This window comes from Rhinopithecus roxellana, chromosome 20 (genome assembly GCF_007565055.1).
Source record: "Rhinopithecus roxellana isolate Shanxi Qingling chromosome 20, ASM756505v1, whole genome shotgun sequence".
In the NCBI taxonomy this organism is placed as follows: Eukaryota; Metazoa; Chordata; class Mammalia; order Primates; family Cercopithecidae; genus Rhinopithecus; species Rhinopithecus roxellana.
This window is the reverse complement of record NC_044568.1, coordinates 78,630,019-78,645,410: the sequence shown is the minus strand read 5'-3', so window position 1 is coordinate 78,645,410 and position 15,392 is coordinate 78,630,019. Positions and strand designations below refer to the sequence as shown.

General features: G+C 51.4%; 1 long non-coding RNA gene across 1 annotated transcript; it reads right to left on the bottom strand.

Annotated features, from left to right (window-relative positions):
• Positions 1 to 7,898: 7,898 nt before the first annotated feature.
• Positions 7,899 to 14,092, bottom strand: LOC115895306. Its single transcript, XR_004055512.1, has 3 exons — positions 13,947 to 14,092; positions 12,515 to 12,673; positions 7,899 to 7,993 (listed from the first exon to the last, which is right to left on the bottom strand). It is a non-coding gene; the product is annotated as an uncharacterized LOC115895306 (long non-coding RNA).
• Positions 14,093 to 15,392: the final 1,300 nt, after the last annotated feature.

Below are 15,392 nucleotides of genomic sequence, written 5' to 3'. Positions count from 1 at the left end.
GCAAGCACCACCACACCCGGTTAATTTTTTATTTTTTGTAGAGACAGGGTCTCGCCATGATGCCCAGGCTGGTCTCAAACTCCTGGACTCAAGCAGTCCTCCCGTCTCAGCCTCCCAAAGTGTTGGGATTACAGGTGTGAGTCACCTCGACTGGCCTGGAACTTAATTGACAAGGGATGAGTGTTGGGGAGTTGATCAGAGTGATTGAAAAACCAGCTCTGCTGGGTGCAGTGGCTCACACCTGTAATCTCAGCACTTTGGGAGGCTGTGGTGAGCAGATCATTTGAGGTCAGGAATTCGAGACTAGCCTGGCTAACATGGTGAAACTCTGCCTCTACTAAAAATACAAAAACTAGCCAGGCATGGTGGCAGGCACCTGTAGTCCCAGCTACTTGGGAGGCTGAGGCAGGAGAATAGTTTGAACCCGGGAGGTGGAGGTTGCAGTGAGCTTACGACACTGCACTCCAGCCTGGGTGACAGAGCAAGACTCTCAAAAAAAAACAAGGGAGAGAGAGGAAAGGAAAACTCTCTCTACCTCTTCATCCGCCCCTTGTCCCTGCCCTTGTCAGTATGACTTTGCTACTTCTCCCATCAAGAAGCTGAGCCTAGTTCCCCATCCCTAGAATCGGGCTGCTTTAGCCAATAGGATGAAACGAAGGGATGAAGTGACGAAGTGATGTGCTAGATCTCAGCCTAGGCCTCAAGACACCTGTGGCTTCCACTTGCTCCCTCTGGACTCTGCTAACACCAAGAGAACAAGCCCGACTTCTCAGACTCAAGCAATCCTCCCACCTCAGCCTCCCAGATAGCTGGGATATAGGCAGACGCCACCACAGCCTGCTGGATGATGAAAGTCACATGGAGCAAGAGGAACCCTTCTCAAGCCCTGTACTCTGTGCCCCAGGGCCTTAACATGTGTGGACCATGCCCTCCAGACTGCTCTGGCTCACCTCCCGTGACTTAGGGACACTGTTCTCTTTGGAGACTCAGCTCAGGCAACCCTCTCCCAAGAGCCTTCGCAGAACCTGGAGGTCCAGGGTTTCCTGTAGCCCAGTTTGTGTCACTCTGCTTTCTGACTGTCTCTTCTTCAGTCCAGCTGCCTCATTCACAGATATGGAAACTGAGGCCCAGAGAGGAGAAGTGACTTGCCCAAGGTCACCCAGCTGAGGGCCATGTTGGCCGCTCCCCCACCAGGTTTCCTTCTTCCCTTTCCTCAGCATCTCAACCCACAAGAGCCTGGATGTGGCGATCCCATGGCGGCAGAGGGGACCTGTGCCCCCACCATGTGCCAAGTCTCGAGTCAGGATGAGACTCCTGGAGGGTCCCCTGGGAGCCTCCACTGGCACCACCTCCTCCCCACATCCCTGCAAGGTGGGCACGAGCAGCATTCCCTCTTCAGATGAGGACGTGAGGCTCAGAGGGAAGAGGCGGGTCCGGTCACGTGGCCGTGGAGGGATGGGGGATCTGATCCCAGACCTTTCTACAGCCTGCATTCGGCCTTCTCCGTGGCTTTGGGGCAGAGCCAGGGCCAGCCACCACGGAGAGGAGCAGACAGAAACCCAGGGTGGGCAACGGGGAGGTCTCAGTCTGGGGGAGCAGTGGATGGCGGGAAACCACCAAGGCAGGAAGACGCAGAGCAGAAAGTGAAAGGAACCAGAGGCCTAGAATAGCTGCGGGTGACAGAGCCAGGGGACTACAGACGCTGCCAGAAAGAGAAACCAGGCGGTTCACAGAGGGGCGGGGCACCCACTCCTCAGGGAGGTGGCCCCAGGGGCTGAGGAGGCCCATGGCCAGGTCCCTGCTAACCCGGGCAGCCCCCGCTTGGCTTGGCAGCCTGCGTGGATGCCCACACTGTGGGAATGGAATTGGGGTGAAGGGCTGTCTTAGGGCAGAGAGGGGTCCACTTCTAACTTTAGGCTGACCTCTGCATTACTTGGATCAATTACCACGAGCTTATAAGATCTGGGACCCGCAAAACTCGTCAAACAGTGTAGCCGGTAAAGTGGGGGCCATGCTGTGAAGACGAGCCTGTTGGTTAACATCTCCTAGTGGCTGTTTATGTCTGTCTCTGGTGGTGGTTCCCTGCTGTGGTGACGCTGCAGGCTCCAGAGCCAGGCGGCTGGGGTTCAATCCGGGCTTGGCCTCTTGCTGGCTGTGTAACCTTGGGCGAGTCACTTCACTTCTCTGGGCCTCTGTGACTATTATCACTTACTTCACGGGGATGTCCTGAGAATTCGCTGAAAGAGTATAAGTGAAGCACATGGAACAGCTCAGAGAAAGTGCCTGATAAACAGCTTTTATTATCCACTGTCTGGATACGCTGTATAGACACACACACACATCCACCCACACACACACATACACATGGGGAAGGTCCCTCCAGGATGTGACAGGGACTCTTTTTTTGTTCACTTCTGTGTCTTCAGGGCCTAGAACAGTGGCTGGCACACCGCAGGTGCTCAATAAATGTTTGTGGCATGGAGGGATTGGTGGAAGGAGGAGGGGAGGGAAGAAAAGGGTGGGAGAGGGAACAGAAAGTCGGCAATTTCCCGGTGTGGGGCATTGATTCTGTTGCTCTGTATTTAATTCTCTTATCATATTGCCATGCATTGTTTTGGTTCATTGAAAAAAATGTGTCTTCAAGGAGAGCCAGCAACAGAGCGGGGAGGTGGCTTGCAAGCTGTGATGGTCTTACAGCTATGGCTGGCCCCAAGACACCCCCACCACGGCCTGCTAAGAGCTCCAGAGACCCGCCTCTCCGGGGCCAGGGCTGGCGGTGGCAGCTGTGCAGCCTGTGGGCAGCTAGAGAGGCGACAGGAAGCTCAGCAGGACAGGCTGTTCCCAGCCTACCAAGAACCTCAAGGCGAGAGGACAGGCTGTTCAGGGCTGAGATCTGAGTGCTCTCAGCCCCTCCCGCCCAGGGGAAGTGTCACCAGCATCCAGGGCGGGGACCTCTGCCCTGGCCTGGAGATCTTGTTGCTCTTCTGATCTCTACGAGGAACTTAGCCCGCTTGCTTTCCAGGAACGCCTCCTACAACCGGCGGGCAGAGGGTTCGCAGGGGAGGCCGGGGAGCCCAGCCCTGCCTGCCTCGCACCCTGTGCTGAGCTGCTTTGGTCATGCCACTCACCTCTCTGGGCCTCAGCTTCCCCACCTTCAAAACAGAGAAAATAGGGCAGCTCATGCAGGCATACTGTGAAGCCTCAGAGCAAAGTTCAACGATTTTTTTGTTTTACCATTAATTACTTTATTTATTTGTTTGTTTGCTTGGTTTTTATTTTTATTTTTTTGAGATGGAGTCTCACCTGTCGCCCAGGCTGGAGTTCAGTGGTGCCATCTTGGCTCACTGCAACCTCCACCTCCAGGGTTCAAACAATTCTCCTGCCTCAGCCTCCTGAGTAGCTGAAATTACAGGTGCATGTCACCACGCCTGGTTAATTTTTGTATTTTTAGTAGAGATGGGGTTCACCATGTTGGCCAGGCTGTTCTCAAACTCCTGACCTCAGGTGATCCGCCCACTTTGGCCTCCCAAAGTGCTGGGATTACAGGCGTGAGCTGCCGCACCCATCCCCATTAATTACTTTAAAACAAATGGTGGCAGCTAGGCGCAGCTACTCATGCCTGTAATACTAGCATTTTGCAAGGCTGAGGTGGGAGAATTGCTTCAGGTCAGAAGTTTGAGACCAGCCTAGTCAACATGGTGAAACCCCATCTCTACTAAAAACACAAAAATTAACTGGGTGTGGTGGCACACACCTGTAATTCCAACTACTCGGGAGGCTGAGGCGTGAGAATAGCTTGAACCTGGGAGGCAGAGGTTGCAGTGAGCCAAGATCGCGCCACTGCACTTCAGTCTGGGTGACAGAGCGAGACTCTGTCTCCAAAAGAGAAGGAAAGAAAAAAAAAAAGATGGTAAAATAGACATCACATAAAAATCACCAATTTAAAGTACAGTTAGTTAGGTAGCATTTAGTATATTCACAGTGTTATATAACCATCAGTCTAGTTCTAGAATGTTTTCACCACCCTAAAATACAACCCCATATTCATAGCAGTCACCCCCCATCCCCCTTGTCCCAGACCCTGGTAAACCCTAATCCACTTTCTTCCCCTATGGATTTGCCTCTTCCGGACATTTCATAAAAATGGAATCATACCGTATCATACACTAGGTGGTCTTTTGTGTCTGGTTTCTTTCACTCAACATAATATTTTCAAGTTCATCCACTTTATGTAGCATGAATCAGTCTTTTATTACCATGATTCCTACAATCCATTGATTACTTTTTTTTTTTTTAAAAAAAGGGGATTTCAAAAAGTGTTTATTGGCTGGGTGCAGTGGCTCATGCCTGTAATCCCAGCACTTTGGGAGGCCAAGACAGGAGGATCGCTTGAGTCTAGGAGTTTGAGACCAGCCTGGGTAATATAGCAAGACCCGTCTCTACTAAAAATACAAAAATTAACCGGGTATGGTGGTACCTGCCTGTAGTCCCAGCTACCAGGGAGGATGAGGTTGAAGGATCGTTTGAGCACAGGAGTTTGAGGCTGCAGTGGGCTATGATGGTGCCACTGCATTCCAGTCTGGGTGACAGAGGGAGACTCTGTGTCATAAAAAAGTGTTTATCAAGGGAAAACACAATCCCTTACATGCACACATCTGAGTGTCCAACTTGGTGAGTTTTGACATAGTTGTATGTCCACAGAGCCACCACCCAGGCTGAGGTCCAGCCTGGGCAACATAGTGAAACTCCATCTCTGCTAAAAATAATTTTAAAAATTAGCTGGTGTGCATCCTTAGTCCCAGCTACTCAGGAGGCCAAGCCAAAAGGATGGCTTGAGCCCAGGAGGTCAAGGCTGCAGTGAGCTATGACTGTGCCACTGTACTCCAGCCTGGGCAACAGAGTGAGATCCTGTCTCAAAACAAAATAAAACAAAAAACCAAACAGAAACTGAAGTACAGAAGAAGAGGTCACATGGGCTGCTAAGGTCACATGCCCAATAGAAAAAGCTTAGTCAGCCGAGCGTGGTGGCTCATGCCTGTAATCCCAGCACTTTGGGAGGCCAAGGCCGGCGGATCACGAGGTCAGGAGGTCAAGACCATTCTGGCTAACATGGTGAAATCCTGTCTCTACTAAAAATACAAAAAAAAACTAGCTGGGCGAGGTGGCGGGCGCCTGTAGTCCCAGCTACTCAGGAGGCTGAGGCAGGAGAATGGCGTGAATCCGGGAGGCGGAGCTTGCACTGAGTCGAGATTGCGCCACTGCACTCCAGCCTGGGTGACAGAGCGAGACTCCATCTCAAAAAAAAAAAAGAAAGACAAAGAGCTTAGTCTTGAGTTGAAGAACCTCAGCCCACCTGGGCCCCTGGTCCCGACTCTGCCCTGACACAGGGCCCAGCAGGCTGTGGTTTGGAGATTTCTCAAAAGGACCTTCTGGAGTGCTACATGAGAAGCACAGATGGAGAACCCGACTCTTACCCTGCAGCCCCTCTCACACTCACCACACCCATACACACTCAAGCACACGCACACTCACAAATGCATTCACACACACGCTACGCCCAAACACTTCACACCCTTGCAAACACACAGTATACATCTCATACACCACACACTCTTATACAATGTACATATGCCATGCATTCTCACACACACGCTTCCACACTCACACACATATCCTGCACGCATACATTCATGTGTTATCACACACCTACCATGAACATACACTCCACATTCCCTTACACTCAGCCTTTAGAAAACGCAAACTAGTCTGGAACACCTCTATACAAAAGGCAGTGGCAAGCTGGGTGCGGTGGCTCACTCCTGTAATCCCAGCACTTTGGGAGGTTGAGTTAGGAGGATCACTTGAGGTCAGGAGTTTGAGACCAGCCTGGCCAACATGGTGAAACCCCATCTCTACTAAAAACACAAAAAATAGCCAGGCGTGGTGGCACAGCCCTGTTATCCCAGCTATTCAGGAGGCTGAGGCAGGAGAATCGCTTGAACCTTGGAGGCGGAGGTTGCAGTGAGCTGAGATTGCGCCACTGCACTCCAGCCAGGGCGACAGAGCAAGACTCAGGCAAGAGGACATTACCTCAAAGCTAATTCCCCCATTCCTGCTCCCTCCTGTACTAAAATCTAAGAAAGTACCTATGGAAAATATCCCCCAGTGCGCAGCACTGGTGACTTCTGGAGGGCTGGAGATGTTCCACCAACAGCCCCACCAAGTCTGCAGTGCTTGTTACCCTGTGTCAGCCTGGGTACCGGCAGCCTTCTCTGGATTATCTCTCGACTGTCATCATAATGGGTCCATGAGATAGGATGTTATCCCCACTTTGCAGAGGAGGAAGTTGAGGCCCACAGCAGGAAGTCACTTGGCCTAAGACTTGCTCAATGTTGCATTTAGAGAGATAGGCTGCATTTGCCTCTGTGCTTTCATATCTGTTCTCTTGCTCAACTCCGTATGGTGAGAACCAACATATCCCAGGCCTCCTTGCCAACTGGCTCCCTACTGAGTTAAACAAAGAGGAAGCCTGGAGGGAGGCTGGAGGGTGAGAGGAAGGGTTAAAGCGTGGCATTTCTCCCTGTCCCTGCTTCAAGTGGCATCTTTGCAGCAGCAGGGACTTCTTTGTGGCTCCAGCGTCCCTGGCAAAGTCTAGCCTTTGGAACGGTTCAGTTGCCATTCCTGCATTTCAGATGGCCCCAGCTCCTGGGCTCTAGTAATACGGGGTCCTCTGGTTTTCCCTCTTGCATTCCGGGAGGTACTGGCTTCCTGCTGATGCTCATCTCTGATAGTCTCATCATTCATGTATCCATTTCCCTCTGTTTGAAATACCTGATGTGGTTTCTGTTTTCCTGAGTGGACCCTAATGGATATGCAACAAGGCAGGGATTTGAACTCAGATCTTGTGACTCCTGAGACTCAAGTGTAATCATTCTGTGACACTGTCTCTTAGTTAAGCCTTCCCTTGAAATTGTTTCCAGCACCAGAGATTGCCCCACGTACATGTGTCTCTCACCTCCCTTTTGTCTAATAGAGCTGAGTTGCAATACCACTCATCACCAGTAGGGAGAAACCCATTTGGCAGCAAGTGCTCTGGCAGAATTTCACGTTTAGAAACTTTCCTCCTAACTTGTTCCTCAGTTGGATCAGAAAGCAACAATTAATTTAAATGTAAAAGAAAGGTCTCCTCTTACTAAAGGGAATAATAGCTTCATTTGTTTGTTAATCAGCAGGATAGTTAACTGTAAGACCATCTGACCAGTTGAGATTCTCAATGAACAGAATTCTCGCCAACAGTGGAGAGTTTACATATTCCTCCCTGCCTACACAACATTGGCAGGAAGAATGGATGCACAATTTTCCAGCGGTTTTTGCCAAAAATAGCTCCCAGAGGACCCAGGCATGGAAATTCTGATCTAATTCAGTGTATTCTTTGGGTCTATAAATTTCTTATGGCTGAGCTTGAACGTTTGACACAATGAGTTGTTTCCCTCTTTCAGCAAGCAACCCATGTACAAGGGTGGGTCTGGAGCCAGAAAGACCCAAGTTAGCATCCAGGTCTTTCAGTCACCTGCTGTGACACCTTGGGTGAGCTGCTGAACCTGAGCCCTGCTCTTCTTCTCTGTAAAATGGGGTTGATAATACTTGCCCTGAGAGATTCTTGGAAGAATTAAATGAGCTAAAGTATATAAATGCTTGCTATACATTAAAACAAATGCTCATGTCCTTTATTCTAGCTTTTTATGGTTTATTTCTGTTCCATGAAGACTAACACCTCAGCTGGGGAGGGGGTCACTCAAAATGTCTGGAGACTACTTCACTTACATGCCTGGTATCTTTGTTGGCATGACTTGAAGGTTGGGTGTCACCGTCACTGGGAACAGAGACTGATGTGCTGACATGTGGCCTCTTCAAGTGTCTTGGGCTTCCTTCCAGCATGGCAGCTTCAGGAGTTAGACATCTTAAGTTGCAGGTAAGGGCTCCAAGAACAAGTCTTCCAGAAACAAGATAGAACTGTATGACCTTTTATGACCAAGTCTCAGACATTGCACGGCATCACTTCTGTAATACTCTCTTGGTTGAATTTATCAAAAGCCTAGTTTCAAGGGGAGGAGATATAGACTCCACTTCTTTTTTTCTTTTTCTTCCTTTCTTTCTTTTTTTTCCTTTTTTGAGACAGAGTCTGGCTCTGTCACCCAGGTTGGAGTGCAGTGACATGATCTTAGCTCACTGCAATTTCTGCCTCCTGGGTTTAAGTGATCCTCCCACCTCAGCCTCCCGAGTAGCTAGGACTACAGGTATGTGCCACCACAACCAGCTAATTTTTGTATTTTTGGTAGACATGGGGTTTCACCATGTGGTCCAGGCTAGTCTCAAACTCCTAAGCTCAAGCAACCCACCTGCCTCGACCTCCCAAAGTATTGGGATTATAGGCGTAATCCATGGCGTGTGGCCTAGACCCCACTTCTTAATCCAAGAAGTGGCAAAGACTTCACAGCTGTGTTTTCAAAGTACCACCCCTTTTGACTAAGCCAGTCCACCCCTGAGTATCACCCGATCAGATATGGGAAATAATGCCCCTGCAAATCAGATGGTCACTGCAGCCCTGATGGTAACAGCAAATGATCAGGAATAACCCAAAGGTCCATCAGTAGCGGGCTGGGTAAATACATCATGATGTTTCCACACAGTGGAATACTATGGAGTTAAAAAAAAAAAAAAGGCTGGGTGCAGTGGCTTACACCTGGAATCCTAATATTTTTTGGGAGGCTGAGACAGGAGGAGCACTTGGGTTCAGGAGTTCAAGACCAGCCTGGGCAATGTAGTGGGGCCCCATCTCCACAAAACATTTTTAAAAAATAATTAGCCAGGCATGGTGGTATGCACCTGTAGTCCCAGCTACTTGGGAGGCTGAGGCGGGAGGATCACTTGAGCCTGGAAGGTTGAGGCTGCAGTGAGTTGTGATCGTACCACTGTACTCCAGCCTAGGTGACAGAGTCAGACCCTGTCTCATATAAAAATAAATAAATAAACAAACAAACAAGGTTGTTCCATGTATATTGTTACAGAATCATTCTGAATACTACTGTGCAGTGAAAAAAGCAAGGTGCAGGACACTGTGTGTGCTAGGCAGCCTCCAGATGACACACAATAATTTTCACCTCCTGGAACCTAATGTGGTCCTCTCTCACATTAACTAAGGCTGACCTGTGTACTTAGGAGGATACAGTGGAAACATGTCTTCCAAGGCTAGGTCTAAATGATATTGCAGCTTCCACTCTGTTCCATCTTGGACCACTTGCCCTGACAGAAACCAGCTGCCATGTTGTGAGGACACTCAAGTAGCCCTATCGAGATATCTATGTGGTGAGGAGCTGAGACCTCCTGCCAAAAGCCACATAATGAGCCATCCAGAAAGTAGAGCCTCCAGCCCCAGTTGAGCCTTCAGATGACAGCAGCCCTGGCCAACTGCTTGATCACAGCCTCATGTGACACTGAGCCAGAATCACCTAGCTGAGTTGCTCCCAAATTCCTGCCCCTCAGAAACTGTGAGATAAAAAAGGTTTATTCATATTTCAAGCTGCCAAATTTTGGGCTAACTTGCTATGCAGCGATAGCAATAGATAATGAATACAGTATGTACATAGATTCATCCATTCTCACATTGCTCTAAAGAAATACCAGAGACTGAGTAATTTATAAAGAAAAGAGGTTTAGTTGGCTCACAGTTCTGCAGGCTGTACAGACAGCATGGTGCTGGCCTCTGCTCAGCTTCTGGAGAGGCCTCAGGAAACTTCCAATTATGGCAGAAGGCAAAGAGGGGGCAGGCATGTCACATAGTGGGAGAAGGAGCAAGAGAGAGATGGGGGAGGTGCTATACACTTGTAAATGACCAGATCTGATGAGAACTCACTCACTATCATAGGGATAGTACTAACAGGGATGGTGCTAAACCATTCATGAGAAATCCACTCCCATGATACAATCACCTACCACCAGGCCCCACCTCCAACATCAGGGGTTACAATTCAACATGAGATTTGGGTGGGGACACAGATCCAAATCATATCAGTATGGTAGTCTAACATTTGAGTAAATGTATTAAGTATTTCTGGAAGGAGGCCGGGTCTGGTGGCTCATACCTGTAATCCCAGGACTCTGTGAGGCCAAAGTGGGCAGATCACCTGAGGTCAGGAGATTGGGACCAGCCTGTCCAACATGGGGAAACTCCATCTCCACTGAAAATACAAAACTAGCTGGGCATGGTGGTAGCCACCTGTAATCCCAGCTACTCAGGGGGCTGAGGCAGGAGAATCACTTGAGCTCGAGAGGTGGAGGTTGCAGTGAGCCAAGAGTGCACCACTACATTCCAGCCTGGGCGACAAGAGCAAAACTCTGTCTCAAAAAAAAAAAAAAAAAAAAAAAAAAAAAAGGCTGGGCATGGGGGCTCATGCCTGTAATCCCAGGACTTTGGGAGGCCGAGGAGGGCAGATCATAAGGTCAGGAGTTTGAGACCATCCTGGCCTACATGGTGAATCTCCATCTCTACTAAAAATACAAAAATTAGCTGGGTGTGGTGGCGGGCGCCTGTAGTCCCAGCTACTTGGGAGGCTGAGGCAGGAGAATCACTCGAACCCGGGAGGTGGAGGTTGCAGTGAGCCGAGATCATGCCACTGCACTCCAGCCTGGCAAAAGAGCAAGACTCCACTTCAAAAATAAAAGGTATTTCTGGAAAGAAATAGAAGATACTGGCATCAGAAAGGGAACTGGGGTGGCTGGGGGGGCGAGGGCAGCCAGCGGGGAAAGACACCCTCTTATCTCTTTTGCATTTTGAACCATCTTTTAAAAAAATGAACTGCCTGTCAAATCAATAAATAGAAACAAAGTGCTGTTATTTGTTTGTTTGTTTGTTTGTTTTGTTTTTTTGAGAAGGAGTTTCACTCTGTCGCCCAGGCCAGAGTGCAGTGGTGCAATCTTGGCTCGCTGCAAGCTCCGCCTCCCGGGTTCAAGTGATCCTCCTGCTTCAGTCTCCTGCGTAACTGGGACTACAGGGGCCCGCCACCACGTCCGGCTAATTTTTTTTTTTTTTGTATTTTTTAGTAGAGACGGGGTTTCACCGTGTTAGCCAGAATGGTGTTGATCTCCTGACCTTGTGATCTGCCCACCTCGGCCTCCCAAAGTGCTGGGATTACAGCCGTGAACCACTGCACCTGGCCCAAAGTGCTGTTTTTAGGCAGCCCCTGGTAAGTAACAGCTGTGATTATTCATGTCACAAATATTTCTCAAGCTGCCAGAAGCTTCCCGTGTGTATATGTTGGATAGACCTGCAACCTTCATGGGTTTATGAAGAATGAGGTAGGCCCGGGGCTAAGAGGTACATAGAAGCCCCACCACGTACTAGCTGTGTGCTGGGGGTGGGCCACTTAACCTCTCTGAGCTTCCATTTCCTACCTAAAAAACAGGGATTGTGGGCATAGTCATATGGGCCACGTGTTCAGCTATAGGCCAAGCATGAGGTAAACACTTAATAGATTTGACTTTTGTTATTGTACTTTTTTATTTTTATTCTTTTTGTGAGATAGGGTCTCCCTCATCTGGAGTGCAGTGGCATAATCGTAGCTCACTGCTGCCTCAAACTCTTGGGCACAAGCAAGCAATCCTCTCCTGCCTCACCCTCCCAAGTAGCTGGAAGCACGCCACCATGATTGGCTAATTTTTAATTTTTTTGTAGAGACAGAGTCTCGCCATGTTGCCCAGGCTGCTCTCAAACTCCAGGCCTCAAGTGATCCTCCTGCCTTGACCTCCCAAAGTGCTGGGATTACAGGTGTGAGCCACTGCACCAGCCAGATTTGGCTGGTTTTATTAATAAGGGCCAAAGATCCTGCCTTGGGCAAGGAGAAGGGAGGAACACACTGAGCCCATTGTCGCCACCTGAGGAGGAGGGCTGGAGTAGGTGGCCCACGAAGGAGCAAAGCTTCCCAGGATAGAAGATGGGCAAGGGGTTATGAAGGCACCAAAGAGAGAAAGGGAGACTCCACCTGTGTACCCAGCACCCCTACCCCTCATCCTTCCCCGTGCAAGATGGTGGGAGGGCAGCCCTGACTGCAGGGAAATCCACACCTGCATCCCTTCCCCCACCACCTGGCCTGATAGGCAAGTGCAGAGCAGGAGGCAGCTCATACTCCAGAAGGAAGAGGCACACCCTCTCCCAGGGCCCCGGGTGTGTGCTGGGTGCCATACAGCCCTGTGTTCCAGCTCCCCACGAAGGACCCATGCTAGGACAGGGCAGGATAGGGACCCACCAACCATGAGGCAGCACCTGGAGGAGTGGGAGGGTGAAGGGGTGCAGGAGGAGCTGGGGGTCATTGAGGTCGGGGGCTGCCTTCGGTGCTTGGCTCTCTCCTCCTGCCGTGCCAGAAAGGGTGCTTGGGTGACAGGCACCCACATGCCTCCAGATTATAGGGTGCCAGGGCATGGTGGCAGGGTGGGCCTGGGGAATTCCCACATAGCAAACCTGGGCATCAGCCTGATAGGGCAGAAGGGGTGTCAGGAAGCCAGGCTGTGGCTCCATGTCACTGCATGACCTCGGCAGGTTGCTTCTCCCCCTGTGCCTGGCTTTCCCGAGCTGTCGAGTGAGGCGTGGCCTTTGGGCCCCGAGGGGTTTACGGGTTGTCTGGGAGCAAGACAGAGATGAGAGGACAAGTTAGCAAGCCTGCCTGACTCTAAGGATGACCGGAGATGGTACCCCTCTGGGGCAGTCCCTGGGGAGGCACCTCCTGGCCTGGCCAGGGATGTGGGGGGTCCTCTGCTCATGACTCATACTTTCTGGGACTGACATTGTCCCCTGGGAGGCGCTTGCCAGGAAGGGCCTGATCTGGCCCTTTCGGCCCTGTGCAGATGTCTCAGCCTTCGCTGCCCAGGCCAGGAAAACGCTGTCCAGCTCCGCCCCACAGCAGGGAGGGGGCGGGACTGAGATACTGGGGGCCTTTCTTCTGGACAGTGAACAGCATCTGTGCTCAGCTTGGTCACTGCCCTGGTGATTTTTGGCAACACGAAACCCTTGTCCTCAAGGACACTGCACCCTGAAGCCCCCCTCGATCTGAGTCAGGGATCCCTGTCCCATGTGTCCCGTCTCAGGACTGGCCGCCCTTGCACAAGCCAAAACCTTGTGCTCTTTTCTTCTTCTCTGAAGTCATTGTCCTTAGTGCGGGTTCCCTACAAGCTGACCCTACACAGGGGTTTGGTGACCTTGATATAGTGCTGGGTCACCCCTTAGGGGTCCTGATCAGGGGAAAGGGAACTGGAATTTTATGCCCACCACATGTGACTGGTTAAGGGAGCCCCCCACTTCCGCCCTCTGGGCAGTGCATGAATTCCTGGGAGCTTCTGCTTCTCCAGGGGTTGCAGGCAAAGCTAATTCCAGCAGCGCCAGATGGCGCCTGACTAGGAAATGTAGGTACCTACTGTGGGCAGAGAAAGTTCCCTGGGGGGAGGGGTAAAGAGAAGGGAGCTGGGGAGGAATCTGGGAGGGGCATGGGCAGCGCCTGCGACAGCAGCCGAATGCTCTCCATTTGACCTCTATTTCTGGAAAACATGTGCTTCTCTCCCTTCCCACAGCCTCCCTTATCTGTCACCAGGACACCCAGGAGCCTCCTAACTAAACTCCCTGCAGCTCCACTAACTACTGCCCACCCAGCAGCAGACGGACTTTCTAAATGCCTATCTGAGCCAATTCTCTACATCGAGCTGATTTTCTAAATGCCAGTCTAGCCACTCTAACCCCCTGCCCTCCGGTGGGCTCCCCCAGCCCGTGGAGGTCACAGACTCAGCTACCCCCAGGCACAGGGAGGTGCCATGAATGAATGAACCCAGGGTGGCCACTGCAAACCCACAGGCCTCCCCAGATACCTGTTTGATGGAGACAGCAGTTGAGAAATGCGCCTCACCTCTGAGAAGATGACATTGTAAGTGTGATGATGGATTGGTGTGGCACAGCGATAGAGGAGTAAAGGGTACAGGTCCCATCCGAAGGAGGCAGCCTCCACTCAGCTCCAGCAGATGGTTCTTGCAGGGCTGAGGGACAGCATGTGCGAAGGTCCTAGGGCAGGAGCGGGGCACAAACACGGGAGATGCAAAGGAAGGCTAGTGGGGCTGGAACACTGGGGAGGGGTTGGGAGGTAGGGGTAAAGGAGGGGTGAGGGGCCTGGACCCTGCACTGACAGCAAGCCAGGTGGGTTGGGGGGCACAGCAGTGTGATTCATGCCAGAGGAGATCAGGAGATCACCTCTGGTGTGGGCAGAGTTGGGATCATTGAGGAGGGGCCAGGAGACCAGGTGGGAGGTTTCTGCCATGGACGGTCCAGGCAGGAGATGAGGTGGTGTGGACCTGGGCGGTGGCCTTAGGGAGGAGGGGATGAACAGGCCCAGGATGTGGTGAGGAGGCCTTGCTGAAGGGCCAAGTGTGGAGCTGGGAATGGCTGTGGCTGCATCTCAGTGGACTGGAAGCCTGGAGGTTCAGAGAGGGAGCCATCTACTCCAGAGTGCATCTCACTGCTGCTTCTAGGAGCCCTCAGGGCACCTGGGCAAAGACTGTCCTGGAGGGTCCTAGAGCCCCCTGGGGAGGGTAGGAAGGGCACCTGGGCTCCCGCCCTGTCCATGAGGTCAGATCAGCCCCATATAAGTTCTGGGGAAGGGAGACGAAAGAGGAAAAGGACCCAGGAAGCACTGCACAATCCAAGAAGGGGCTGGGCACATTGGCTCCTGCCTGTAACCCTAACACCTTGGGAGGCTGTGGTGGGAGGATCACTTGCAGCCAGGAGTTCAAGAACAGCCTGGGGGACATGGTGAGACCCCCCATGTCTATAAAAAGTTTAAAGGTTTTTTTTTTTTTTTTTTTTTTTTTTTTTTTAATAGAAAAGCTCCAAGAAGGGGCAGAATCCCTAAAACATCTCCCACGCTGCACACCAGGTGCTGGTGCCGGGTCTGCTCACTCACCTGCAAGGTGGTGTGAAGGGGGCTAGAGTCTGCCATTGCAGGCTGAGGACTCAGAAGCTTGGAGAGGGAAAGGCCCTGCCCAAGGCCACCCAGCTAGAGGGGGAGAGTGTCATTCCCAGGGCAGCCATGATGCCCCATCTCTTCTTGCTCTTAAAGCCATTCAGAGGCCGCCTGCCCCCATCACCAGCCCCCTGTCCTCCTGTCTTCAGCAAGCCCTGGCCAGAGTCGTGACTTGCCTGGGACTTTCCCTGTCCTGGCCTTGCAGGGTTTGGTTCTGATTCTCAAAGCAAAATGGCCTCCTCTGTTGCTAAACTGTCTTCCTGGAGGATGGCGGGTTCCCAGACAGGCTGTTGTCGGCAGTAGGGGAGGAAGGAATATGCAGGGGGTGTCCCGAGGAGC